Here is a 25,473-nt window from a genome sequence, read left to right on the forward strand (position 1 = left end):
ATGACATACTAATATTTTAGTTTCTAGTTATCCTCTGATTAGCACTTCTCAAACCATTTTGCCATCTTCAGTGGTAACCAAAAATCCTTCCAATATAAAAATGAAAATCTTCAACTTTAATTATCTTCTACACTAATAAAAGAGAAATATGCCAATTGACCGTATCTCCACGACACCCACCAGCCAATCAGGAGTATGCAAATTAACCCAACAAAAGATGGTGGGTTAATTTGCATATATAGGTACGGAGTGGCCAGGCGGGCAGGACGCCTGCAATGAGGAGGAGGGCGGGGGGTGGAGGGAGCTACAGGAGCAGTGCTCCGGCAGGAGCAGAGAAGACTGAAGGCTCCGGCCGGAGCAAACACTGAAGGCTCTGGCCGGAGCAAAGATGAAAGGCGGTGGCCAGAGCGAAGACCTGGGTCCTGGGTGCTGGAGGAAAACTGGTGCTGGCAGCCATGGGAAGGAAGGCCTATTGCACGAATCTTCGTGCAACGGGCCTCTAGTTCCTTATATAAATGCAAAAGATTCTACAGTATGTTGTGAAGACTCATGCTGAGTCTTGCCAATCACTGAACTTTTAAAAGTCTTTGCTTAATTTATTATAAAGTAACAAGGGTAGTCTGAGAATTCTTTAGTAGCAAAACATATCAAACACCATAGTGATAAAAAAATGTAACAACCAATTATGTATCCTGATAACTGAACATTGAATCAGACAGAATAAGCAAACAATCACAGATTCATCACAGGATAAAATTTATACATGTAGTTCACTCATTTGAGAAATTAAAGTTTCTTCTCCAGAATTGACTCACTTAATGAATATTTATTAAGTACATGTTTATTATCTCAAGTTCCTGTCCTCACATAGATTAACTTATATTCTAGTAGAGGAGATAATCATAAGCTAACCAATAATTTCAATTAATGAATAAAGTAAAAAAAAGTTATATGAGTAGAGAGTAACCATGGGAGTAGAATGAGCAGACAACATGAATTGGGGTGGTTAAGGCAAGCTTCTTTTGAATTTTCAATGATCCATTTGTCCATCCTCCATCCACCTGTCCATCATTTATGTGTCAGCTACTTCTGGACAGTTGGTTTATATCCTATATAATAAAACCCTAATATGCAAATCTACCAAATGGCAGAACGACCGATTGCTATGATGCGCACTGACCACCAGGAGGCAGACACTCAACGCAGGAGCTTCCCCCTGGTGGTTAGTGTGATCCACAGGGGGAGCGCCGCTCAGCCAGAAGCCGGGCTCATGGCTGGTGAGTGCAGCGGCGGTGGCGGGAGCCTCTCTTGCCTCTGCTGCAGGCAGGTGGTAAGGAGCAAGGGGTACTGGACTGCAAGAGACCCAGAATGTGAGAGGGATGTCTGACTGCTGGCTTAGGCCCGATCCCCTAAGCTGGCAGGCTGATATCCCCCAAGAGGTCCTGGACTGCGAGAGGGCACAGGCCAGGCTGAGGGACCCCCCCCCCCCGGGTGCATGAATTTTGTGCACTGGGCTCTAGTCAGTAAATAAGATCCCTTACCTTCAAGGGGCTTATATTCTAGAAGGCAGAGATAGACCATGATTAAGTAATAAACACAATGAACAGAAAAAGTATGTAGTATATTACAAGGTGATAAAAGCTCTGGAAAAAGAAAAATCAAAACAAGGTTTGGAAAGCTAGGGAATAAGGTGATAGGGCAGGTAAAGTTTTCTGTGGGAGTACAGTCAGCCTGTGTGGAGGAGGTGACATTTAAACAAAAACATGAAGGAAGTGAGGGAATGCAGATATCTGAACTCCAAGCAGAGGGAGGAGCCAGTGCAGACGCCCCACACTGGGAGTTGGCCAGACATGTCAGAAAATTGTAAAGAGGATAAGGCAGAGTGAAGTGAACCAGGGAAAAGAACAAAAAATTAGGTCAGAACTCTCAGGTGATATGTGGCTTTGCAGGTCATAGTCAAGACTTTTGGCTTTTATTCTGTGAGATGAGAAGTCGGGGAAGGGTTTCCTATAGAGGATTGATATGGTCTGCAATGTTAAAAGGACTATAGTGGCTTTTGAATTGAAAAGAGACTTTGAGCACTTTTTGGGTGGAAACAGAGAAATCAGTTGGAAATTATAATGATCAGGTGGAGAGATGATGGTGGTTAAATCAGAGCGGCAGCAATGGGCTAGTTAAAAGTGGTACAATTCTGGGTACACATTTTCAAAGCTGAGCCAACAGGATTTGCTGATAAGTTTGATGTAGGTATAAAGAGAGTCAACAATGATGCCAAATGGTTTGGGCCTGAGCAATGAAAAGGACAGAGTACCCATCAAGACATACTGGGAAGGCTATAGGTGGCTAGGAGGCAAAAATCAGGAGTTCCATCTTAACCTATAAAATTTTTGATTTTAATGAAATGTCCAAGTAGGGTTTAGAAGAGTGCTAAAGGTCTGAAAGTTTGGGAGAAGATCTGAGCTAAAGACATAAGGTGGTAAGTCTTGAGCATACTGATGGCATTGAAAGCCATGAGTCTGGTTGAAATTGCCAAGGGAATGAACACACAGGGGCGGGGAGTGGGAGAGGGCACTCCAACTACCAAAGAGGCTCAGAGGGATCAACAGTGGAGGAGAGTGACTGCTCAGATTGTAGTTTTCTGGAAGAAACTGTACCAAAGGGCAGGAAGTGATCAATGGTGCCAAATAAGAAGGAGAATTGGACACAATGAGTACAGACATTTCTTAAAATTCTTTTTCTATAATCGGGAGAAAAAAATGGGATTATGGGTAGCAAGAAAAGAGGATAAATAAAGTAGGAGAAATAACAACTTGTGACTATGCTGATGGAACGATCAGTATAGAGAAAAAAAAGGTGATGATATATGAACAAGAGGACAAAATTGCTGGAGCAATGTCCCTTCTAATCAATGGGACCCGTGCTGAAGCAGAGGACATGCCCTTGGACAAAGACAGGGCTCCATTTCTGGAAACAGACAGGGAGGCAGCAGCAATGGACAAGTGCAGATGATGGCTGCTGAGGTGGGTGGAACGCCACCTTCTAACTGTTTCAATTTCTCAGTGGAATAGAAAGGTATGAGTAAAGGCAGGGGAGAGGGTAGTAGAGATTTGAGAAAGGAGGAGAGGATGCAACACAGTCATTTATAAGTATGGAAGAGAGTACAGACACAAAAATCCTAACCAAAAGACTAGCTAATTGAATACAACAGTACATCCAAAAAATAATACATCACAATCAAGTGGGATTCATTCCAGTGGCACAAGGATGGTTCAACATTCTTTAACCATTCAACATAATAACCACATTAACAAAAAATAAGAATAAAAATCATGTGATCTTGTCAATAGATGCAGAAAAAGCATTTGATAAGATACAACATCCATTTATGATTAATAGGAATAGAAGGAAAGTACCTCAACATAATACAGGCCATATATGATAAACCCTCAGCCAATATCATACTCAATGGTGGAAAACTGAAAGCTTTTCCCCTAAGATCAGGAACAAGACAAGGATGTCCACTCTCACCACTCTTATTCAACATAGTACTGGAAGTCCTAGCCAGAGCAATAAGGCAAGAGGAAGAAATAAAAGGCATCCAAATAGGGAAGGAAGAAGTCAAACTGTCACTTTTTGCAGATGACATGATGCTGTATATAGAAAACCCTAAAGACTCTACCAAAAAACTACTGGAAACAATAAACAAATATAGTCAAGTTACAGGATACAAAATCAATGTACAAAAATCCATTGCCTTCCTATATACCAACAACAAAATTTCAGAAAAAGAAATGGAGAAAACAATTCCTTTTGCAATTGCAACCAAAAGAATAAAATACCTGGGAATAAACTTAACAAAGAATGTGAAAGACTATATACTGACAATTACAAAACATTATTAAAAGAGATTGAAAAGACACAATGAAATGGAAAAAAATCCTGTGCTCATGGATTGGAAGAATGAACATAGTTAAAATGGCCATTTCACTGGAAGCAATACACAGATTTAATGCAATCCCCATCAAAATCCCAATGTCATTTTTTAAAGAAATAGAACAAGAAACCATCAGATTTGCATGGAACCACAAAAGACCCAGAATAGCCAAAGCAATCCTGAAAAAAAAAAAAAAAAGGCTGGAGGTGTCATGCTACGTGACTTCAAAATATACTACAGAGCTACAATAATCAAACCAGCATGGTACTGGCAGAGAAACAGATACACAGATCAATGGAACAGAATAGAGAGCCCAGCTATAAAACCACACATATATGGACAGATAATTTTCAACAAAGAAGCCAGAAATGCACATTGGAGTAAAGATAATCTCTTCAATAAATGGTGCTGGGAAAACTGGAAAGCCACATGCAAATGAATGAAACTGGATTGCAGTTTGTCCCTATGTATAAAAATTAATTCAACATGGATTAGACATAACACCCGAAACTAAAAATCACATAGAAATAAATATAGGTACCAAACGTATGGACCTGGGTGGTAGAGAACATTTTATAGACTTGACCCCAAAGGCAAGGGAGTTAAAGGCAAAAATAAATGAATGGGACTATATCAAACTGAAGAGCTTCTGCACAGCAAAAGAAATGGACAACAAAACAAACAGGCAGCCAACCAGATGGGAGATGATATTTGCAAACAGTAGCCCTGACATTTAATTTCCAAAATATATAAAATACTCATAAAACTCAACACCAAACAAACAATCCAATCAAAATGTGGGCAGAAGACCTGAAAATACACCTCTCCCAAGAAGACATACAAACAGCCAATAGATATATGAAAAGATGTTCAACCTCACTGGCAATCAGGGAAATGCAAATCAAAACTACAATGAGATGCCACCTCACACCAGTTAGAGTGGCCATTATCAACAAGACAAGCAACAACAAGTGTTGGAGAGGTTGTGGAAAAAAGGGAGCCCTCATTCACTGCTGGTGGGAATGTAGACTGGTACAACCACTATGGAAAGCAGTCTGGCGGTTCCTCAAAAAATTAAAAATAGAGCTACCATACGACCCAACGATCCCACTCCTGGGTATATACCCAAAAAACTTGAAATCATTTATACGCAAAGACATATGCACCCCTATGTTCACTGCAGCATTATTCACGGTGGCCAAGAGTTGGAAACAGCCAAAGTGCCCTATGATAGAGGACTGGATAAAGAAGATGGATATATACTCAGTGGAGTACTACACGGCCATAAAAGATGCAACAGCATCATTTACAACAACATACGGACCTTGAGAATATTATGCGAAGTGAAATAAGTCAAACAGAGAAAGCTAAGAACTATGTGATTTAACTCATATGTGGAATATAAAACTGAAACTTTTGTACACAGACAGCAGTGTGGTGGTTGCCAGAGGGAAGGGGGTGGGGGAAGAAAGGAGTCCTAATATGAGGTGACAGGAGAAGATTTGACTTTGGGTGGTGGGCACATGGTCCTATGTACAGATTTTTGTAAATTAGTAATCCACACAGGTAACCTGTATGTTCATGTAGACTAATGTCACCCCAATAAAATTTAAAATAACTTCAAAAAGTATAGAAGATTAAATGGACTAGGGAAGAATGGAAAGATTGCCTGGAAGTATTAAAGACCCACCTGAGATTCAAGGTCATGGATTTACAGTAAGCTAGCCATGCCAAGTTAGAATATAATGAGCACCATTACACAGGTAATAGAGTTCAAAGCATAATCCCACATCAAAATATTATGGCTTGAAAGTTACCTTTTCTCATCTTGCTCTGAAACTTCTGGAGCAATTTCACAGAAGTGTATATTATAGTATGTGGTAGATATAGTCTCTCTATTCTCTATATTTGGGAGCATTTTTACCTACTTCCCCAAATTGATCTTTTAAGGAGGTCACAACCCTTTTCAGATGAATGATTATATTCCTATTTATTTTTTATTCCAGACTTCAAGCTTTTACCATAGTGCTAGTTATACATAAATAATTGTTAGAGGACCCAAGGGATTGATTCCTTTCTGTTAGAAGAATCAATTATCAGGTGCTTATTCAGCATCTATTTAATGGAAGGTTCTGTTACCATAGCTCCAGAGCCCACTCAAATTAAATGGCTGAATTAATATGAAGGCAAGGTTGGTCTGCTCAGGATTTTATTTTATATGATTAACTAGAGGCCCGGTGCACAAAATTTGTGCACGGGGGGGGGGGGCGCGTGTCCCTCAGCCCAGCCTACACCCTCTCCAATCTGGGACATCCCTCTCATAATCCAGGACTGCTGGCTCCCAACCGCTCGCCTGCCTGCCTGCCTGATTGCCCTTAACAGCTTCTGCCTGCCAGCCTGATCACCCTCTAACCACTCCCCTGCCAGCCTGATTGATGCCTAACTGCTCCTCTGCCCGCTCGATTGCCCTTAACTGCCCTCCCCTGCCAGCCTGGTCACCCCTAACTGTCCTCCCTTGCAGGTCTGGTTGCCTCCAACTGCCCTCCCCTGCAGGCCTGGTCCCCCTACTTTCCTCCCCTGCTGGCCTGATCATCCCAAACTGCCCTCCCTTGCAGGCCTGGTTGCTCCCACTGCCCTCCCCTGCAGGCCTGGTTGCCCCTAACTGCCCTCGCCTACCAGCCCGGTGACCCCTAACTGCCCTCCCCTGCTGGCCTGGTTGCCCCCAACTGCCCTCCCCTGCAGGCCTGGTCACCCCCAACTTCCCTCCCTTGCTGGCCTGGTCCCTCCCCAACTGCCCTCCTCTGCCAGCCTGGTCACCCCCAACTGCCCTCCTCTGCCAGCCTGGTCACCCCTAACTGCCCTCCCCTGCAGGCCTGATCACCCATAACTGCCCTCCCCTGCTAGCCATCTTGTGGTGGCCATCTTGTGTCCACATTGGGCCGTCCATCTTGTGTCCACATGGGGGCGGCCATCTTTGACCACATGGGGGCAGCCATCTTGTGTGTTGGAGTGATGGTCAATTTGCATATTATCTTTTTATTAGATAGGATATGCATGTATGTAAGTGTAAGTATATATTTACTAAATTTAAAATAGCTATATTAATTAATAATTAAACAAAGGAATAAATGTTTAAAACGAAATTTGAAATCTTATCACCCTAAAAGCCACTGAAATGAATAACAATCACAACATAAGTAAATTAAAGTTGTATATGGAGCAAAACTATATGGAATAATAATGACATACATACGGACTTATCTATTAATCTAGAGATAAATGTAGCATAACCCTTTCCTTCTGCTTATCAGAGAGCTGCCCACTTTGTCACTCAGTCTTAGCAGAACACTGCCCTCCAACAACAGTGCACTGGCTTCCTTTGCCCAGTGGAGCTGTCTTTCACTAGGGCATCCTCTTCAAAAGGCATCCAAAGTGCTCCAGGGAAAGAAACCAATACTAGGAGAGGGTACTCAATTTTATTTACTCTGGGTTGTGAAACATATGTCTCCCTGACTTAGAGGAAATAAGAAGTAATTTTCAGTTAAGCCAGCATCTTAAGAAGAAAAATGTTTATCTTTTATTTTACTATTAATTAGTCTTACCAAGCATGATAACAGTATTTTTCAAGTTATTTAGAACCTAATGGTATAATTCAGGAGCAAGTAATTTTTACTTTAGGCTTACTGCAAAAAAACGAAAACACTTTTTTTTTTTCCTCTTTAGTTGTTATGGACTGAATGTTTGATTGAATGAGGTCATGTGAGGTCAGATAAAGAGCTTCACAGACAAGAGAAAGATAAAGGAGTTCACCACCAAACCAGTATTACATGAAATGTTAAAGGGTCTTCTAGGGAGCGGGAGAAGGGGGGGGGTCAGGGAGAGGGGGAAGATAAAAAAAAGTGGGGGTGAGGGGGTAAGAGATCAACTAAAGGATTTGTATGCATGTATATGAGTATAACCAATGGACACAGACGAGGGAAGGGGGGTTGAGGGCATGTGCTTGGAGTTGGGGGTAGCCAGGGAGAGGTCAATGGGGGAAAAAGGAGACTTACGTAATACATTAAATAATAAAGGATTTAAATTAAAAAATGGCAATAAATACATATCTATCAACAATTGAATCTGAAAATCAAAACAAATGAACAAGGAATCTAATGAACAAAATAAACTGATGAATAAAACAGAATCAGAGGCATGGAAGCGTGGAACAGACGGACGAATCTCAGAGGGAAGGGGTAAGGGGGCCAGGAAGAGATTAACCGAAGAACTTATACGTGTATATGCATTACCTATGGACACAGACAATAGGGTCGTGAAGGCCTGGGGCAGGGAGGGAACCAGATGGAGGGGGCAAGCGGGGGGGGGGGGGGGGGGGGAGGAAGAGGGACATCTGTAATACTCTCAACAATAAAGATTTTTCCTAAAATGAGGTCATGTGGGCACAGCCCTAATCCAATGGGACTGGCGTCCTTATAAGAAGAAGAGGAGCCACCAGAGAGCTCGGTGCACACACAGAAGGGCATGTGAGGACACAAGTGAGCAGGGGCCATCAGCCAGCCAAGGGCAGAGGCCCCACTGGAAACCGACCCTGCCAGACCTTTCCTGGAGACTTCCCAGCCTCCAGAACTAGGAGATGCCAATTTCGGTTGTGTAAGCCTGCAATCTATGGTATTTTGTTATGAGCAGACTACATAGTTGCCTTAACCAAATCAGTATGCTGGTTTCTATTTCTAGTAAAAAACACAACTTTAATCTACATCATTGTGATATCAAAGCCTTCATAACCAAAGATAATTTCTCTATCTAAAATTCCTGTTTATTTTACAGAGAAAATTAGGAAAATGTCAAAACAATAAAAATCCACTCCCTTTTTCAGCATTCACTTAGCCTCTATTTTGAGTGAAGTCCAGCACTGTACAACGCCAAGGCCAGGCTGGGACAGGAGTCCTTCCTTTCACCCACGGCAGCTCTAGCAGGGGAACTGGTGCCCGCTCCAGACACAAACTTCAGTAACGGCAGCGGAAAGGTGTGTTCCCTCTCGTCTGCTATTGGTTGGCTGCATCTTATTGTGTGTGTAGTTGCTGCTTCCAGCTCCTGAATAAACAACCTTACATTTCCTTTGTTTCTCTGCTATACTTCACCCACTTAGCTGAACCATTACTCAGGGATTTTTCTCTAAAATATACTGTTTCTATTTTGTTAAAGTGCAAAAATTAAAAAAAAAAACACAAACAAAAACAAAGAAAAAGCATCACAGCAGGGACCAGCACACATTCTTTGAAGGGTCTTCATCCTCGAAGTGCGGCCCTGAGACACCCAGCACCTCTCGCACGTCTGGTTTTCACGTCCCCATCGAGGCTCTGCTCCTGAAGCACAGGAAGGAAAGAAGGAAGAGGGAGCCTTCCACAGCACTGCTTTTCATTTAAATTGTTATAAAAGGTCTCTTTTGCACTCATTTAGAAAATTATACACTACCAAGAATTTCCGAAGCAGCTTTCTAAACAAACACAGGGAAAGCCTTCACAAAGTACAGGCTGACCAACATGGGGAGACGCATTATATTTTTTTTTAATTCCATGATCTTCACTTTCTTCTCCACCCCAACAGCTGCAGTTTCAGCTCAGTCCACAGAGTTCTAGTGATCAAAAGTTACGCACATTTGTGTGTGTTTATTCTGTTACTGTTTATTCCACACCGAGCGCTTTGTTTTTCTTAAGTAGGAAAAAAACAGAGTGGACCATCTCCAGGGCCAAAATCAAATGTTCTGGCAGGGAATGCGTTCATGCAGAGAGCTGGGGGTGACAAGTTCTGAACAGGAGACCTCTTATTGTTCTCTCTAGAAACTTTTAAAACTTTGGTTGCTCCCCTTACTTCAGTGTCGCACGACTGTCCGCAGTACTGACTGACTGCCACTACGCTTAACAAGGCAGTGTTATCAGTGGAAATGGGGTGTCCACTGTTGGAAGCAGGGGATCCCTTTCCCCACTGGGTGCTGGGGGTTGGGTTCTTTTGATATCTTGAAAAAAATAATTTTCTAAGACTCGCACAGGAGGATGAGTGATTTTGTTTGCAAGGAATTATATCCCTTCTTTTCTAAAGCCCCATTTTCCTGGGTCCAGGCCTGGAAGCGGGGCAGCTGGGGATGCGGTAGAGCTAAAAGCAAAGCCAGAGTCCAAGGTTTCCATCCCATGGTGGAGCTGGGTCTGGTGTGACATCAGGCTGGGTGCAGTCCATTAGTCCATTGTGTGGGGGGTCCACCTGGCTCTGAGCCATGGGGGTGAGTGCAGGGCATGGGAATGTGCCCCCTGCAACCAAGAGTCCCAAGAGAGCAAGAGAGTGAACTCTTTAATTCAGGCATTTATTTACCTCAAATCTTCCTGCGCTTGCAGTGGCCACGCCTCCCCTGGCAAGTCCCAAGTCCCTATGTCACCCGGACTTTACTGGGCATGCCTATATTTGCCTTCCCTTTGCTCCTTCCCTGTTAATTAATAACCAGGTTATTTACAATGGTCTTAGCAGAACTGGGTTCAAAGGGGTAGACAGTCCAGGAAGACAGGCATCCGCTGAATGTATGAAAAACCTAATGATGACAAATGCTGAACACTGACTAGGTTGTATTTTTAGATGCAAAGCTCTCATTTGAACACCTGCAGTTAAACTCTGATAGTAACTTGTGTTAAAAGGTAAAATGAGGCATATTAAAGTGGCCCAAGATTTTACCTGGGCCAACAGTGATTCAAATCGGGCAGCACCAAACCAAAAGGGATTAGGAGTGCTTTACCAACAATTGAATCTGAAAAAGGAAAGGAAAAGGCTTTTATAGAGAAGATGCAGAAGCAAAGCAAGGAAATTATTTGATTGGCTATTGCCTAAGGGGTTGCCTTATTTGGGAATGCTTAGCTGGCTGTTTGTGATTGGTTGCTATTAGATTTTGTTTTCTGGGATACCAGTGCATTCATAGGAACTGCCTCTGGCTTAGGTTTCTGGTGTAATTATGTAGATTACCAAGGTGTTACAGGCACCACAGTCCAATGGCCTCCTTGTTTAATTACTTTAAAACTGGTAATTACTCTAAGGGTCTTTACAAAAGGCATCTCAAATATCTGCTCAAGACATCTTCAATCAAGTTGGGATATTTCCAACTTCCCTATGGCCTTCCGTGAAAGTAGTTGGCTATCGGGTTCGAATGTAAGAAGTACCAACTTGACTTAGGTATATCTGTGGCAGTAGAAAGATATGACAGCTTGATAAATACATTTTTTCAAGTATTATTAGACTGTGATAATTAATACTTGCCTTTATTTATTGAGCACTTACTATATGTAAGCTGTTGTGCTTAAACATATCTCATTTTGTCTCCATCAGAACACTCTGATTATGTGTCTAGTAAGTGAGGCCCTGGGATTCAAACCCAGGTCTTTTTTGAGTACAAGAGCACATGTTCTCTTATAACCACCATCCTGTCCTCAAGAAAGACCATAGCCTCTTTTGTAACGCTTTCATTTTAACTTATTTCTATTTATTCTCTAATATTCCCCCAAATCCTATTCCACGTCTAATATCCTATGGAAATACTATAAAGTATACTTATTTCATAACTTCTCATAAAGTTTTATTAATTCATATTCGATAAATATTCAAATAATTTAAATTCAGTGTTCCTTCATGTTAGCTTTTACATTTATTCTTTTTATATTTCTCCCAGTTGAAATTCTGACAAAAAATTATTACCCAACTGTATTTTCCCTTTTAAAAACTATAACTACAGCCTCATCCCACCCGCCCCCCCACTCCCAGTGTCTTGTGTCCATTGGTTGTGTTTATATGCATGCATACAAGTCCTTTGGTTGATCTCTTTCCCCCCCCCCCATCCCCAACACTCCCCAGCCTTCCCGCTGTAATTTGACACTCATGGGTTGACACTCAGTAGTTGAGTGTCAACCCATGAACCAAGAGGTAGGTCATAGTTTGATTCCTGGGCTGTGGGCTCGATCCCTGGAAGGGGGCGTTCAGGAGGCAGCCAATCAATATTTCTGTCTCATCAATGTTTCTATTTCTCTATCCCTCTCCCTTCCTCTCTCTCTAAAATTCAATAAAACCCCCTAAAAACCTACAAAAGTAGAAAATTTAGAAACTGTAGTAAGCCAAAGAAAGAAAATGTCATCTGTAACTCCATTGTCTAGCTAACATTTTATAGATTAGTTATACACTTAAAAAATGAAAATAAGATCATAATATTTGTAACCATTTTATTTCATTTAGAAAGCTGTTGTCTTTCCAAGTCATTTTCAATAGTGGTGCATATCTATATCCACTGAATAAATAATATGTCTTATTTAACCAAGGAGATCACTTCTCAGTTCTCCAGAAAGCAGAAGCTGAGGCAAAGTGTTTGTATAGGAGTGTAATTCTAGGAAACAGAAGTGAGGGATGAGATTAAAGTAAAAAGAGAGAGAAATAATAGGAGGACCCATTATTTACTTGGCTGTCACATAGCAAGACTGATTACTAATCCTTCTAGACTATTCTCTGAGAAGCCACATAAACCTCAGGACAATCTGTCAGGAGGAGGGTGTTATTAACCACCACTGGTCAAAGGCGTGCCCCTGGATGTCACTTGCCAGTACTTCTGGGTACTCAACATGAAGAGCAAGGTCCTAGACCAGGACACCTTGAGGTCAACAGGGAAGAGAAAAAAAAATCTAATATTTAAAATACAAAAATAATTTGAGTACGTACTTCAAAAAAAATCAAGCATGCATAAACTAATCCAAATTAGCGATGGCCCCTTCAAGGAAGTATTCATGGAAAACAATGTACATTTATTCCAGGTGTGCTTCCACTGTCTGAAAATTATTTAAAATTCCTTTTTTGGAAGTTTCAACAAAATCAAAAGCATAATATTTCGAATGCCCTTAATATTGGCAGCTCACTTTCCTTTGAGGACAAGCTAGTTTTTCTCAAACATCCCGGAGTCATTTAAAGACAAGTTTAATGGATAACGATCAACTGGGAGATGCACATATTCCATTAAGAACATTGCTTGGCTCTGAACGTGATGAGCTGTCTTCCTTGTGTTCTTCATGCATTGCCTCAGAGGACAGACTAACAATTTGTCAACACTTTCTGAGAGAGTCAGTCCCTACCATGGGTTTCTGAAGTTTTTATTATTTTTTATGTTTCCCATAAGATGTTTTCTTGGAAGTTTTTTATTGATTTTTTTTTATTGTTTAAAGTATTACATATAGTAGTACATATATCTCCTTTTTTTTTCCCCATTGACCTTCCCCCAGCCTCCCCTATTCCCTGTCACATGCCCTCATCCCACCCTCCCAGTGTCTTGTGTCCATTGGTTGTGCTTATATGCATGCATACAAGTCCTTTGGTTGATCTCTTTCCCCCTCCCCAACACTCCCCAGCCTTCCCGCTGTAATTTGACAGTCTGTTCGGTGCTTTACTGTCTCTGTATCTATCTTTTTGTTCATCAGGTTAGAATGTTCTTTATTTTCCATAAATGAGTGAGATCATGTGGTATTTTTCTTTCACTGCCTGGCTTATTTCACTTAACATAATGCTCTCCAGGTCCATCCATGCTGCTGCAAATGGTAAGAATTCCTTCTTTTTTATAGCAGCGTAGTATTCCATTGTGTAGATGTACCACAGTTTTCTGATCCAGTCATCTGCTGATGGGTATTTAGGCTCTTTCCAAATCTTAGCTATTGTAAATTGTGCTGCTATGAACATAGGGGTGCCCATATCCTTTCTGATTGGTGTTTCTAGTTTCTTGGGATATATTCCTAGAAGTGGTATTACTGGGTCAAATGGGCGTTCCATTTTTAGTTTTTTGAGGAAACTCCATACTGTTCTCCACATTGGCTGCACCAGTCTGCATTCCCACCAGCAGTGCACGAGGGTTCCTTTTTCTCCGCATCCTCGCCAGCACTTGTTGTTGGTTGATTTGTTGATGATTGCCATTCTGACAGGTGTGAGATGGTACCGCATTGTCGTTTTGATTAGCATCTCTCGGATAATTAGTGACTTTGAGCATGTTTTCATATGTCTCTTAGCCTTCCTTCTGTCTTCTTTCGAAAAGATTCTATTTAGGTCCGTTGCCCATTTTTTTATTGGATCATTTATCTTCCTTTTATTAAGTTGTATAAGTTCCCTGTAGGTGTTGGAGATTAAACCTTTATCAGTGATAGCATTTGCAAATATGTTCTCCCATACAGTGGGCTTTCTTGTTGTTTTGTTGATGGTTTCTTTTGCTGTGCAAAAGCTTTTTATTTTGATGTAGTCCCATTTAGGTTATAATGTTCTTTATTTTCCATAAATGAGTGAGATCATGTGGTATTTTAATGTTTATTTTCTCTTTAGCTTCCATTGCCCTAGGAGCGGTATCGGTGAAGAAATAGCTTCGGCATATGTCTGAGTTTTCTCTGCCTCTAGTATTTTTATGGTTTCCCATCTTATGTTTAAATCCTTTATCTATTTTGAGTTTATTTTTGTGTATGGTGTAAGTTGGTGATCTAGTTTCATTTTTTTGGATGTATCTGTCTAATTTTCCCAACACCATTTATTGAAGAGACTGTCTTGACTCCATTGTATGTTCATGCCTCCTTTGTCAAATATTAATTGAGCATAGTGGTTTGGGTCAATATCTGGGTTTTCTATTCTATTCCATTGTTCTATATGTCTGTTCTTGTGCCAGTACCAGGCTGTTTTGAGAACAGTGGCCTTGTAATACAGCTTGAAATCTGGTATTGAGATCCCACCTACTTTGTTCTGCTTTCTCAGGATTGCTGTGGCTATTCGGGGTCTTTTTTAATTCCAGATGAATTTTTGGAGAGTCCTTTCTAGGTCTGTGAAACATGCCGTTGGTATTTTAATGGGGAGTGCATTGAATCTATAGATTGCTTTGAGTAGTATGGACATTTTAATGATGTTGATTCTACCAATCCATGAACATGGTATGTTCTTCCATCTGTTTACGTCTTCCCTATCACTTTTTTCAGTGTCCTGTAGTTTTCCTAGTATAGGTCTTTTACCTCCTTAGTTACGTTTATTCCTAGGTATCTTAATTTTTTTGGTGTGATGGTAAATGGGATTGCTTTTTAAGTCTCTCTTTCTGTAAGTTCACTATTGGTGTATAGAAATGCCATAGATTTCTGGACATTAATTTTGTATCCTGCTACATTGCCGAATTCATTTATTACATTTAATAGTTTTTTGATGGAGTCTTTCGGGTTTTTTATGTACAATATCATATCATCTGCAAATAAGGACAGCTTTACTTCTTTTCCAGTTTGGATGCCTTTTATTTCTTCTTCTTGTCTAATTGCAATGGCTAATACTTCCAGTACTATGTCAAACAGGAGTGGTGAGAGTGGGCATCCCTGTTTTGTTCCTGTTCTTAGGGGAAATGGTTTTAGTTTTTGCCCACTGAGTATGATGCTGGCTGTGGGTTTATCATATATGGCTTTTATTATGTTGAGGTATGATCCTTCTATGCCCACCTTGCTGAGAATTTTTATCAAGAAAGGGTGTTGGATTTTGTCAAATGCTTTTTCTGCATCAATTGATATGATTATGTGATTTTTATCTCTCAGTTTGTTTATGTGATGTATCATGTTTATTGATTTGTGGATATTGTACCATCCTTGAGTCCCTGGGATAAATTCTACTTGTTCATGGTGTATGATCTTTCTGATGTACTGCTGGATCCGATTTGCTAGAATTTTGTTGAGGATTTTGGCATCTATGTTCATGAGGGATATTGGCCTGTAATTCTCTTTCATTGTGTTGTCTTTATCTGGTTTTGGTATTAGGGTGATGCTGGCTTCATAGAAGGAAATTGGAAGTGTTCCTTCCTCTTGAATTTTTTGGAATAATCTGAGGAGGATGGGTTTTAGTTCTTCTTTGAATGTTTGGTAAAACTCCCCTATGAAGCTGTCTGACCCTGGGCTTTTGTTTGCTGGAAGCTTTTTGATGACTGCTTCAATTTCTTCCATAGTTATTGGCCTATTGAGATGTTTAGATTCTTCCTGATTGAGTTTTGGAAGGTTGTATTTTTCTAGGAATATGTCCATTTCCTCCAGGTTGTCCAGTTTGTTCTAATAGTGTTGTTCATAATATTTTTTTAACAATTCTTTTTATTTTGGTGGGGTCTGTTGTTATTTCTCCTCTTTCATTTCTGATTTTGTTTATTTGGGTCCTCAGTCTTTGCTTCTTGGTGAGCCTGGCTAGAGGTTCATCAATCTTGTTTATCCTTTCAAAGAACCAGCTCTTGGTTTTGTTGATCTTTTGTATTATTTTTTTGGTCTCTATGTCATTTATCTCTGCTCTGATGTTCATTATTTCCTTCCTTCTGCTTACACTGGGCTTTTCTTTTTGCTCTCTTTCTAACTCTTTGAGTTGTAGGGTTAGGTAATTTATTACCATTGTTTCTTGTTTTTTTGCAGTAGGCTTGTAGAGCTATGAACTTCCCTCTCAAGACAGCTTTTGCTGTGTCCCATTGATTTTGGATTGTTGTGTTTTCATTGTTGTTTGTTGCCATGATGTTTTTTATTTCTTCTTTGATCTCTCTGGTAACCCAGTCATTGTTTAATAGCATGCTACTTAGTCTCCATGTGTTTGATTTTTTGGGGGATTGTTTTTATTGTAGTTGATTTTCAGTTTTATGCCACTGTGATCTAAGAAGATGCTTGAAATGATTTCTATCTTCTTGAATTTGAAGAGACTTTGCCTGTGACCCAATATATGGTCTATGTTTGAAAATGACCCACGTACACTTTAGAAGAATGTATATTCTGTGGCTTTGGGGTGAAATGTTCTGAAGATGTCAATTAATTCCATCTGGTCTAGTGAGTCATTTAGGATTGATGTTTCTTTGCTGATTTTTTGTTTAGAGGATTTGTAAGATATTTAAAGTGTACAACATAATGATATGACATATGCATATATTGTGAAAGAATTCCCCCCAATTAATTAACACATTCATCATCTCCCATATTTCATTTTTTAAAAAAAAACAACATTTAAATTCTCTTCTAGTAGCAAGTTTCAATTATCAACTGTAGTCACCAGGTTTTACATTAGATCCTCAGAGCTCACTCAACTTATAACTGAAAGTTTGTACCCCTTTACCAACCTCTCTATCTACCTGCCCCCCTCCAGTGGCTCTTCTTTTTTTGTTAATCTCAGCCAAGGATATTTTTTTCCATTGATTTTTAGAGAGAGTGGAAGGGAGGGTGGAGGAATGGAGGGGGGGGGGAAGAGAGGGAGATGGGAAGAGAGAAAGAGAGAGAGAGAGAGAGAGAGAGAGAGAGATTGATGTTAAGAGAGACACATGGATTGGTTGCCTCCTGTACACACCCTGGGGATGAGTCCTGCAATACAGGTACATGCTCTTGACCAGGAATTGACCCTCCAGGGTGCAGGCTGATGCTTGAACCATTGACTCATGCCAGCCAAGGCCCAATGGCTCTTCTTAATGAGTGGGCCCACTACAGTTTCCAGAATAGCTATTGATAGTCTTGGAGGGAACTCATAATTTGGATCTTTCTATAGGTAATAAAAAGAACTAAGAAAAATGGAACCCACATTACAGAATGGAAAATGTGCTCAACATTTCTTGTTGCAACATAAGCATGATTATATATAAGTGAATTATAAATGGTATACTGCAGGGTTTATATTAACTGCCATTTATTCCTTTCATGGTTGAGTGGCTTAGAAATCCTCTATCCTGATCCAGCACAGCACTTCCTTTTCTCAGGTCTAGGCTCACCGAGTCCTTTCTGCCCAGGATGGAGGCTTGTGTCCGTCTGTAAAGGTCCTTCATGACTGACAGATGCCTGTGTGCAGTTGCCTGAAGTTCACTATAAATACGCACATCAGCAAGTTTATACTGTGTTTAAAAAGGTATTTCCTTCTGGTGTTCTCTCAACACAAACACTCAAACAAGCAAACAAACAACACATACACCCTGATGCCAGTTACTCAGAAACCAGAGAACATCTTTCCTTTTATTGTCCTTCAGCACTGACTCTTCTCTGTGTTCCTCCCCTTATTCCTCAGTCTACCTCAGCCTTAAAAACAGCCAGATTTGCACTCATACTCTGTTCCTCTTAATGAAGAGGGAAGCTTCCCAACCAGGTCACACACGGATGAAAACACGGAAGCCACCGTCACCGGGCTCCCAGCTAACATGCCTTGTTCCAACAGCATAAGGAAGTTTACCACTTAGGCATTTCTCACTCTATGTCAAGTGCCTACACCAACACGCCACATCATTTTTACGGCATATATTTTAAACGTCTTTAATACATTCTAGAGAACATCACATTTGGAAACCGTTCTGAAAGGGAAATTAAAATGGCAAAACTCATGAGGATTCTCAGCTGTGGTAACACAGAAGTCAGGGCTGTGCCCAGTGGCTCTGTGGGAAAGCAGAACGGGGTGCAGTCACTGAGCGACTGGGGAGGCCTGGGGACACCAACCTTGGCTGTGTGACCCCGTGCGGGTAAATCTTTCTAAGCCCAGATCCCATGTCTTTTTTTTTAAAAAAATAATATATTTTATTGATTTTTTACAGAGAGGAATAGAGAGTTAGAAACATCGATGAGAGAGAAACATGGATCAGCTGCCTCCTGCACACCCCCCACTGGGGATGTGCCCGCAACCAAGGTACATGCCCCTGACCGGAATCGAACCCAGGACCCTTCAGTCCCCAGGCCAACGCTCTATCCACTGAGCCAAACCGGTTTCGGACAGATCCCATGTCTTAAAGAGGGTTTTGCAAATCTGATACGAGCTGCAACACACACAGCTCTCAGCACGGTGCCGGGCACAGGGACACACTCAAAAAATGGTAACCGTCAAAATATGAGAAGTATCAGAGGGTCGTTCCTAACCAATCTTGAGTTCTGCCTGTCCACGACTAGTGGATACATAGTAAGATTTGCTTTTTGGGGGGTGAGGGAGAAGAAAGTGGAAGTATCGATCAGGTGCCTAATGACAGCCAAACCCGCAGATGGAGTCCGGGACTGAGCATGCTCCCCAGCACTGAGTAGGCCCCACCAGGCTAATGAAGCCAAGGTTGGGTTTGATCTTTCAAAAGGCGAGCTGGGTGCCGCCCCTCGCTGCACAGCTGTGAGCTCATGGGCCGGGCCCGCTTTCCCAGGACGGTGAGCTGTTACTGAGTAAGACAAGGAAAGCAGGTGGTGAGCTGGCATCCTCGCCCTCGCGCAGCCTAACGATTCATGCTGAGTGGCTCCCGGCACCCGAGTTCACCAGCCTGACTAAGCACCTGGCTCGCTGCCAGGAAATGACTCCAGAACCGCAGTCCACAGTCCCCGCAAGTCACCCTGCCTGTCGGTGCCTCGCTTCCCTGTAGGTGAGGTAAGAGGTCTGCGGGTGCCCGTTCCTTGTACCGGGTTATAATCCTGTGGGCTACAGCCGCGCTCAGGCTCCCAATGGCCCTCTACCCCCCCAGAAACGCTCCTTCCTCCCAAAAAGTCTCATCAGGTATGTTTGAAAGGCCCCCTTTCTGGGTGACAAATTTCAGTGAAATATCTTGACACATAACGTTACATCATCTTGATGATTAGAGCTAAAAGAGCCTTTAGCAAGTGAATCCAACCCTCTCATTTTAAAAACTAAAGGATGAAACTGAGCAGTTTAGGTCTTGCTCAAGGTCACAGATAGTGAGCTGCATCTGGGGCCCTGTGCTCCGTGTTCAATCACAGCCTGACCCTGGCCCCACACAACTGAAACCTCAGGAGATTATTTTTTTACCTTTACATGGTAGTTTCTGATTGCTATATGAGAGCCAGAAAAAAAAAAAAAAAGGTAAGTATTTTTAAGAAGCAAGAAAAGTCAATCTCCTTCCCCACGAGGGCTATTTAAAGCAAGTTACATGAAATCTCGGGTGACTGTGTAACTGATAGGAGAAGGCATACATCTCTGGCATCGTGTCCTAACACATCCGGCACCAGATGAGTCCTGACTGAGGCTTCACATACTAATAAGCTCGAGTCTGTTCCTAGGAAAACGCTCTGCATGCGTCATTAAGGCTATTTTAGAGGTCGCAGTCTTGAATTGAATATAAATTAGCCCTGGTGATTCTGAATTTAAATGTGATTTCACTGAGGGAGGGGAAAGCATAGCATTATTTCAGGGCTGGAGTAGAAGCTATATTAAAAAAAATACTGGTGGTAAATCTGTAGACTTTTATAGGATATTTCTTTTCTAAGTTCTTTGAATAACAACTCTAGCATTTGCTTTATATGTATTAACATATTAAATGAAAATACTGCTATCCACAGCATGCACTTATGTTTATTATAGATGTATCATACCATAGTATACCAAATAGCATAACCTGATAGATTTAAAAAATAAGGGTGCTGGGCCCCACCCTACAAGTTTTTCACTGAATTGCCAGTGGGTGGAGCCAAAGCATGGAATTTTTTTCTGATGACCTTTAAAAGCACCGTGGTTGATTCTTACGTAAGTCTTTGATAAAGAGCCACTGGTACACAGAACAGAAATGCTTTTAACACGTCCTCAGGTTCAGCAATGGGAATCTACATTCGAGGAGAGAATGTATTCTAAAGCAGTGATGTCCAAACTTGGCTTTGCACCAGATTCAGCTTCTAGGGGTGGGGCTTGTTACAAATGCAAATGAAAAGTCTCACCCCAAACCTACAAGACTGACTATTCAGAAGCGCACAGCTCTGAGGACTGAGCTTTCCAGAAGTTCCCCTAAAGGGCCACTTGTTTTCCAAAAACTGAACTGAAAATAGTAAACCAAGAAAGTTATTAAGGGAGATGCAGCTGTGTCAGACACAATTCTAAAGCAGACCCAATTTAACCAGCGTCACTAAAGCTCCGCAATCAACTCCAGACACCCCGCTCTTAGGTTAAGGAGGCAGCTTGCATCTTGGAACCAGGTAGGCAGGTAGAGTGGAAGGATGGGTTGAGTGTCAAAGACATTGAGACTCCTTACCTAAAAATGGTTCTGCTGGTCACACATGGGGGTTAAGAAGACAGAAAAGGTATGTTCTACCAAGAGAAAATGGGCGAGCCTACACCTCTCAGGTACGTAGGAAATCAGAGCAGATGACTGTGGTTAAACAGAGTGACAGGGGTTCACCTTCCTGGGATGGGATATCTGTTCTTTATGTGGAGGTCTCTGAACACAGTTAAGCAGAAGCCAAACGTGTGGTGGTTTTTATGATACTGGATGGCTGGGGCATGATGCTTGTATAGGGACTTACAATTAAGCAGACATCTTTACAGATATTTCATCACTTACTATATATATACCTACTTCTTTACCTCAATTGTAAATTGAAAATTTCAAGACCCCTTTCTGAGTCAGAATGTCAAATGCTTTTGGTAGGTAAATTAAGTATTATTATTTCCACTTCGCCTAGGAAGAAAATCAGATGAAGGCCCAAACCACATGGCTGCATGTCAGAGAGATTGGACTCTAACCCGTAATTCCAAGCCCACTGCACCATAATTTCTGCTCCAGTTTTAGGCTTTGGCTGACTAGTGTTCCAGAGGAAGTGGAAAATCCAAAGGCTTCAACTCAGGGCCATTTAATGAAGCCCAGTGGCAGCAGGATAACGACTTCCTATCTTGGAGAAAAGAGCACTAACGAGAATGAACTGTTAAGATGTTAAAATAAATATTTTAATGACATTTTGTGAGGAGAAAGGTAGTTTTTTTTTATCACATGCAACTAATTCCTTAATCAATTAATTAATTAATTTAATTATTTTATTTATTTCAGAGAGGAAGGGAGAGGGAGAGAGAGAAAGAAACATCAACGATGAGAGAGAATCATTGATCGGATGCCTCCTGCATGCCCCTACTGGGGGTTGAGCCCACAACCCAGACATGTGTCCTTGACCAGAATCGAACCCAGGACCCTTCAGTCTGCAGGCTGACACTCTATCTACTGAGCCAAGCCGCCTAGGGCTAATTCCTTAATCTTAAGGCCTTCCAGAAATACTAATTTGACAAACTTCCCAGTCCTTACAATTGACATCTTACATGTGGCCCTGCTCCACGTGCGGGACTTGAAGAGGTGTCCAGCATCCCATAGAGCTCCTGTTTGGATCCAGGAGAATGGAAACACTCATGCTTGGCTCGCACAGTCATACCCTTCCCACCAGCATGTCTGCCACCTCAAAGACTGAGTTCCTCTATAGGAAGACGGTGTTTCCTTCACTTTGTTATTCTGCCACCACCACCCCTGCCCTCTGCACCCAGCATTCAACAAAGATTTCAACAAACACTGGAATGCCCGCCTTGAGCCAGACTCTGAAGCCACCAAGCTAAGTGCTTGTAAAAATGAGTTTATGTAAGTGATCAGCCACAGCGTACAACCTGCTGAACTGCATAATTTTGGTGTGAGCAGACTGAAGCAGGACCAGAGAAGGAGAAATACCAGGGATAAAAAGTAGGAAACACATTACTATACACAGCCTTGGCCATATTTAAGATGTTTATATTTACTAAAGGGAAATACATACATATCTTCACATGCCTACATAACATATAGGCAGGAATAGAGACCACATTTTAAAACATATGAAACACATGAAAAAAGAAATGAAAATTTATTTTTAAAAACCCACCAAGTCCTAAGAGGCATATTCATTACTTAGCTTCTGAGGTACAGTAATCTTCCTGTTAGTCACGGAGAATATGTTCTCAGAACACATTAGCTAGTGCTGTTTGTTTCTTAATTTATATAACACTCGCGATTGCAAAATAGATTTATAGCATGGCAGGACAAAAAAATTATTGAGGATACTCTATGTTTAAGATTTTGGGCTACATATAAAAAATCAGTAGAATCAGGTCCCTTAACCTCAAAATATCTATGGCTTGTCAGGTGGAAAAAATGTTCATAAATAAGTATGGGTATGATTAAATAGGTTTTAATAAAATGTGATGGGAATTTAGAGAAACTATACCAAGCATTAAATTTATTCTTACTAGTAACCAGATATTCCTTCCATGGATGTAAGATTTTATAGTGATTGCTGGCTCAAACCATGCAGATATTATTGAATGTGGTTTATTTACAATAATTCTTCATCTTAGGAAAATCATTTAATCTCTCTGAGCCTCAGTTTGCTCAAATGTAAAATAAGGGGATTCAAATCCAACTATTTGCAATATCTTCTAAGTCAGTAATTCTATGAACCCCCCACTTAGGAGTCAGACTTCTAGGGTATGTTTTGGAAGTTGGCCAGATATAAGCAAAGGAGCCTTGAGCAGCTAAACTAGCTTTCTGTAAAGCATTATAAAGCTCCTCAAGTCCATGAGTTGATTTTCATCCAAAATACAGTCGCTAACAAGTTGAGCTACTCGTTGTCTTAGCTAATAGGACCTCTAAGACACACTGAGTTGTAAAAACCACTGTTCTAGGGGCTACTTAATTTTCTTTACTTGTGATTACCACGAGCGTGGAAAAGGGCTTTTGTTTCACTGATTTAAAAATGCAAGGTTGCAACCTTCTTTCAAGGCCCAACTTGTATCTTGTGAATTCATACATTTCTCTATTCACTCATGCAAGAAACACTTTTTTTTGATGACTGGGGGAACGCTAACAATATTCTAGGTACCATATTAAGCAGGAGGGATCTAAATATGAACAAAAAATGGCCCTCTGTCTAAAAAAAAAATAATCAGAATTTCGTCTGGGAGACAGACATGCAAAGTACCAGAGTATAATTAAGAACAAAGAACCAAGTGTCCATGCGTCAGAGAGGTTTATCAGCTCTGCCTGGGGTGGGGCTTAGGAGAGGAGCTCATTGGCAGGAAAGCTCCATAAGAGGAAGCCGTTTGAATTGGGTTGGGAAGTCAAAAAAACAGGCTCCCAGGCTCCTGGCTGCTGCTGTTGGATGGTCAGCAGTATATTATTCTCCAGTCTATCTTACTGCAGCCCTCCAGATTCTCCCTCCTGGGAAATCCTGTACCATTTAATGTGGATGCTACTCGGGACCTGACACCTACTTGTACCTTTTATACAGCTCTTGTCCGGACATCCAGCACTGTGTCTTTTATGCAAGTCTTGTCTTGGTAGAATATAAGTTCACCAAACTGTAAGATTGTTGAGGTACTTCCTACCTCTTATTCATCATTGTTGGAAAACACCTACTGGGCACTCAGTAAATTCCTCTTGATCTCAAAGTTAGACTTAACATTCTCTGAGAATACAGATGGTTTTCAAATATGAAGCATCTAACAGTGAAGTTTGAACACTAGTGCCGACCACAATCAGTAAATGGTGTTTGTGACTAAAGGAGATTGCAATGGGAATTTATCACGCCAACTAAATGACTTCAGAATTATTTCAGACTAAAAAATAAGAATGTTTTCTGTTTCATCCTATTCCATTTAAAACAATATTTCAATATTATTTGGACATTATTTAAATTCTATATTTAGTTTAGACATTTAAATCTGGGGTCCATTTTATTAATACAAGTTTCTAATAGTTGTTGGTCTAGAACTTGTCCAACTATCAGTGAGCCAGAATTATTAGATGAAGATTATGAAGTCCCATTAAAGGTAGTCTCTTATTCCTAAAGGTAGTCTCTCATTCCTTAATGAAGTCCCATTAAAGGTAGTCTCTGGAATTCCTTTGGAGTTCCAGCAATTGGAATGATCAAATTATGTGGTAACAAGAATATCTGATATTTTTTTCCCTTCTGTGGAAACACCAGGATAGAACCTTTCATGTAGGACTTTCAAACAATTTAAAAATTAACAGTCAAAAACAAAGCTCACCAGAAGTATAGGTAGACTCTAGAAGATGGCGGCTGGCAGGACGGCAGCGAGGGAGAGGGTGTGAGTGATGAGGGAGTGAAAGGGGGGGTGTGGACATGTGTGGTGTGTGTGGGTGTGAGTGAGGGACAGTTAGATCCTGCAGGAGTATCAGGGGCTGGCAGACCAGGCTCTCCTAGATGTGGAGCCCCTGCCACTGCTGTGGGCACTCCCCTGGCTTTGGGGCTCGGGCACAGAGCTCATGCCATCTTGAAGGGGAGAGTGGCTTCCACTAGGAACCCAGCTTCACCACCACCCAGACTGGCTTTGGACACTGCCCGGGACCCTGCAGCCTACAGCCACACCAGCCAAATTCATGCTGCCTTGCCCGCAGACCTGCAGACCCCAGGATGTCCAAGAGTGCATGGCTTCCACAGCAGAAACTGGGACTTCCCCCTCCTAGGCTGCCGACCTCCAGACACTGCAGTCACGCTGCTCCAGCAGCAGGCCCCTCGAGCCCACCACCCTGGCAGACGGCTCCTGGGATCCTCTGTGAGTTGCCGCTGGGCATGCATCTCTCCAACCAAGGATGCATGGCTCCCTCAGCAGAATCCGAGACTTCCCCTCCCAGGCTGCCGGCTTCTGGATACCTTGGTGAGCTACTGAGGGCTTGCCTACCCAGACAAGGTTGCACTGTTTCAGCCACAGACTCCGAGATTCCCACATGCCCAGCCACTGGCTCCTGGACT

The 25,473-nt window shown here is 41.6% G+C and overlaps 1 protein-coding gene and 1 long non-coding RNA gene across 10 annotated transcripts in view; one reads left to right on the forward strand and one right to left on the reverse strand.

Moving 5' to 3' along the window:
• Positions 1-8,861, forward strand: part of LOC129151369 (uncharacterized) — a 60,063-nt gene extending 51,202 nt beyond the window's left edge. Inside the window, exon 3 of the long non-coding RNA XR_008558059.1 lies at positions 8,811-8,861. This is a non-coding gene — a long non-coding RNA (uncharacterized LOC129151369). The remainder of the gene's footprint in view (positions 1-8,810) is intronic.
• Positions 1-25,473, reverse strand: part of CACNB2 (calcium voltage-gated channel auxiliary subunit beta 2) — a 363,162-nt gene that overhangs the window by 47,559 nt on the left and 290,130 nt on the right. The window lies entirely within an intron of this gene.

Source organism: Eptesicus fuscus, chromosome 2 (assembly GCF_027574615.1).
Source record: "Eptesicus fuscus isolate TK198812 chromosome 2, DD_ASM_mEF_20220401, whole genome shotgun sequence".
NCBI classification, from domain to species: Eukaryota; Metazoa; Chordata; class Mammalia; order Chiroptera; family Vespertilionidae; genus Eptesicus; species Eptesicus fuscus.